This window comes from Bison bison, unplaced genomic scaffold, assembly GCF_000754665.1.
Source record: "Bison bison bison isolate TAMUID 2011002044 unplaced genomic scaffold, Bison_UMD1.0 scf7180017864141, whole genome shotgun sequence".
In the NCBI taxonomy this organism is placed as follows: Eukaryota; Metazoa; Chordata; class Mammalia; order Artiodactyla; family Bovidae; genus Bison; species Bison bison.
In genome coordinates, this window is record NW_011494713.1 from 2,108,979 (window position 1) to 2,113,142 (window position 4,164).

A 4,164-nucleotide genomic window follows, 5' to 3' on the forward strand; every position below is an offset into this window, starting at 1 on the left:
GGATGGTCTTGATCCCTGTCTCCTGTACAATGTCACAAACCTCATTCCATAGTTCATCAGGCACTCTATCTATCAGATCTAGGCCCTTAAATCTATTTTTCACTTCCACTGTGTAATCATAAGGGATTTGATTTAGGTCATACCTGAATGGTCTAGTGGTTTTCCCTACTTTCTTCAATTTCAGTCTGAATTTGGCAATAAGGAGTTCATGATCTGATCCACAGTCAGCTCCTGGTCTTGTTTTTGCTGACTGTATAGAGCTTCTCCATCTTTGGCTGCAAAGAATATAGTCAATCTGATTTCAGTGTCGACCACCTGGTGATGTCCATGTATAGAGTCTTCTCTTGTGTTGTTGAGGTCAAGGGCGTCCGAGGTCAGGGGCGGCGGCTGGGAGGAGCTACCCCACGCCCCCATGTCCCCATGCCCGAGGCCAGGGGCGGCAGCCAGGAGGACCAATCCCACGTCCAAGGAGCCATGGCTGTACGGGCGCAGGAGGGCCTAGAGGAGCTATCCCACGTTGAAGGTCAGGAAGGGCAGCAGTGAGGAGATACCCTTTGTCCAAGGTAAGGTGCAGTGGCTGCGCTTTGCTGGAGCAGCCATGAAGAGATACCCAACGCCCAAGGTAAGAGAAGCCCAAGTAAGATGGTAGGTGTTGCAAGAGGGCATCAGAGGACAGACACACTGTGAGGGCATACTCACAGAAAATTAGTCAATCTAATCACACTAGGACCACAGCCTTGTCTAACTCAATGAAACTAAGCTATGCCCATGGGGCAACCCAAGATGGGCGGGTCATGGTGGAGAGATCTGACAGAATTTTGTCCACTGGAGAAGGGAATGGCAAACCACTTCAGTATTCTTGCCTTGAGAACCCCATGAACAGTATGAAAAGGCAAAATGATAGGATACTGAAAGAGAAACTCCCCAGGTCAGTAGGTGCCCAATATGCTACTGGAGATCAGGGGAGAAATAACTCCAGAAAGAATGAAGGGATGGAGCCAAAGCAAAAACAATACCCAGCTGTGGATGTGACTGGTGATAGAAGCAAGGTCAGATGCTGTAAAGAGCAATATTGCATAGGAACCTGGAATGTCAGGTCCATGAATCAAGGCAAATTGGAAGTGGTCAAAAAAGAGATGGCAAGAGTGAATGTCAACATTCTAGGAATCAGCAAACTAAAATGGACTGGAATGGGTGAATTTAACTCAGATGACCATTATATCTACTACTGCAGGCAGGAATCCCTCAGAAGAAATGGAGTAGGCATCATGGTCAACAAAAGAGTCCAAAATGCAGTACTTGGATGCAATCTCAAAAGCGACAGAATGATCTCTGTTCATTTCCAAGGCAAACCATTCAATATCACAGTAATCCAAGTCTATGCCCCAACCAGTAACGCTGAAGAAGCTGAATGGTTCTATGAAGACCTACAAGACCTTTTAGAACTAACACCCAAAAAAGATGTCCTTTTCATTATAGGGGACTGGAATGCAAAAGTAGGAAGTCAACAAACACCTGGAGTAACAGGCAAATTTGGCTTTGGAATATGGAATGAAGCAGGGCAAAGACTGATAAGAGTTTTGCCAAGAAAATGCACTGATCATAACAAACAACCAGTAGCCTAGATATTTATTTAGACAGTTCAAGTCTCTTGAGAAATGAAAATCAGGCCTAAGAGTAGAACATTTTGAGGAAAGAGTGAGGAGATCTGAGAGGCAGTGAGTAGAGAAGAAAAATAAAATGAACAAAGAGAATTGTGAGTTGGTCTCTGTGGATTGTTGGAGGATGGAGGGAATGAAAAGAGCTCACCCAACTGGAAAGGTATCTTGAAACTTTATCAGTGGTAAGGTTATTACAGGGTAACCCCCAGGGTGGGATTGGGTGGACCATGACTTAGAAGCATTCACAGATGCACTCCACACCCCCAGGGGCCATTGAGACAATTTTATAGTTAACCTCAGGTATGGAGGTAAGTGGGCTTCCCTGGTGGCTCAGTGGTAAAGAATCTACCTGCCAATGCAGGAGATGCAGGAGATACAGGTTCAATCCTTGGGTCAGGAAGACACCCTGGAGGAGAAGGAAATGGCAACCTGCTCCAGTATTCTCACCTAGGAAATCCCATGGACAGAGAAGCATGCTATAGTCTGTGGGGTCACAAAAGGGTCAGACATGATTTAGTGACTAAAAACAACAATGCGAGTAAGGGCTTGGAAATAGGGTGTGTGTTCTTGAATCAAGATGATTGAATGGAAAACTAGTCTCATGGGTGCCAGGAATATATTCTCAAAGGTCTTCATCATTGTTAGGGCACTAACAGAGCATAAAAGCCACCTGGTCCTGATGATTAATAAAAAAATATCTATTAACTACAAAGCCCTTGACAACAGAGAAGTGATTCACTGAGCACATTTCTGGGTAGGGTCAGCAGAAAGATAGGGAGGACTATATGGGCCCAAGATGGTGTCCATTACGCTAACAGCCACACATGGGCTCACATTTTTTTTTCCTTTAGAGACTAAAATTTGAGTTATTTTCTATTTTACACATGAAATCAGAAATTAATAATAAACTTGTTGGGTAAAGTCATTTCGCTTAGAGACAATAGACACATAAGATATGACAGTTTCCTGTCAGCAAAGAGAGCAGAAATGTGTTTGGTTTATAATTAAAGGATAAAAAAATTATTACTCAGCTTTAAAAATATACATGTGTTTAAATAACCCACATCTGCAGTGAGGCTAATCCACTGCACATGGAGGTTATAATTGGAAAATGGATGAAAGAGCAACAGGAAACTTCAAAAAGAAGAAGAAGAAAGAAAAAACCTTCTTGTACAGAAGAGTGTGAAAAAACAGCCTTGTGCCTTGGTTCTTGGAATTAACGCTTCCTGTTTATGAATTACTAATTCTTCTTGGAACCACATGGAAAGGCCCTTTTTTACTGGATGTCACTGTGTGTACTCAAACAAATGCCTGAGCACCCACACTTCAGAGTTTGTCTCCACTTCTTACTCATGATCTGGATCTCCTGATCCACTCCATATTATCAGGCTCACTTCACAGGAGTCTTGGGGCCTTAGCAGAACTTCTTTGATCAAGATTGCAAATTTTCTGTGCACCTAGAAAATCCTATGCATCATTTTTGTTGATCAATTTATAGTTATTTATATCTATATTCTAGCTATAAGAACAGTACAGTTAATACTTCTACGATAGTTCTGATAATGTGCCAACCATTAGTTGAAATGCTTTTCATACCAATTCACTCAATCTTTATAACATATGAATAAAGAAAGACGGGCTGAGTCGATAAGTGACAGATAGGAATGAGCCCAGATAATCTGGTTGTTAACCACAACCACCTTGTTCTAACCTATATACTCACCACCCAGAAAGTGCAAGAGTAGAATAAAAACAACCATGTTCCCACCAGGCAAAAGTAACAACTTTCAATCCAATTGCTTTATAACATTTCTTTGTTAAAGAACCCAAATAATGCACACAGATAGCCAACTCTGTTGTCAAGGGACCCCACGGCCACTGACCCAGCCTTCTTTGTCTTGCTCTGAGACAATCACTGTCATAAATTTAATTGCTATGTAGTGATGCCACAGGCACTTTCAAGCAAACCAGTGCCCTCTATTATTACCTGTTTGCTACCTGTTTAAGGAACTCTAGACTTCAAAACCTCCCCACTAAAAAACCCTACACTTGTTTCAGTCAATCAGTTCAGTCGCTCAGTCATGTCTGACTATTTGCAACACCATGAATCACAGCACGCAAGAATCACACACCCCATGAATCAGAGACCCCATGAATCTTTGCACACCCTGTCCATCACCAACTCCCAGAGTTCACTCAAACTCATGTCCATCGAGTCAGTGATGCCATCCAGCCATCTCATCTTCTGTTGTCCCCTTCTCCTCCTGCCCCCAATCTCTCCCAGCACCAGACTCTTTTCCATTGAGTCAACTCTTCGCGTGAGGTGGCCAAAGTATTGGCGTTTCAGCTTTAGCATCAGTCCTTCCAATGAACACCCAGGACTGATCTCCTTTAGAATGAACTGGTTGGATCTCCTTGCAGTCCAAGGGACTCTCAAGAGTCTTCTCCAACACCACAGTTCAAAAGCATCAATTCTCCAGCACTCAGCTTTCTTCACAGTCCA

At 43.0% G+C, this 4,164-nt stretch overlaps 1 pseudogene; it reads left to right on the forward strand.

Moving 5' to 3' along the window:
- The first annotated feature begins 1,963 nt into the window (after window positions 1–1,963).
- LOC104988741 overlaps window positions 1,964–4,164 on the forward strand; it is a 10,803-nt pseudogene continuing 8,602 nt past the window's right edge.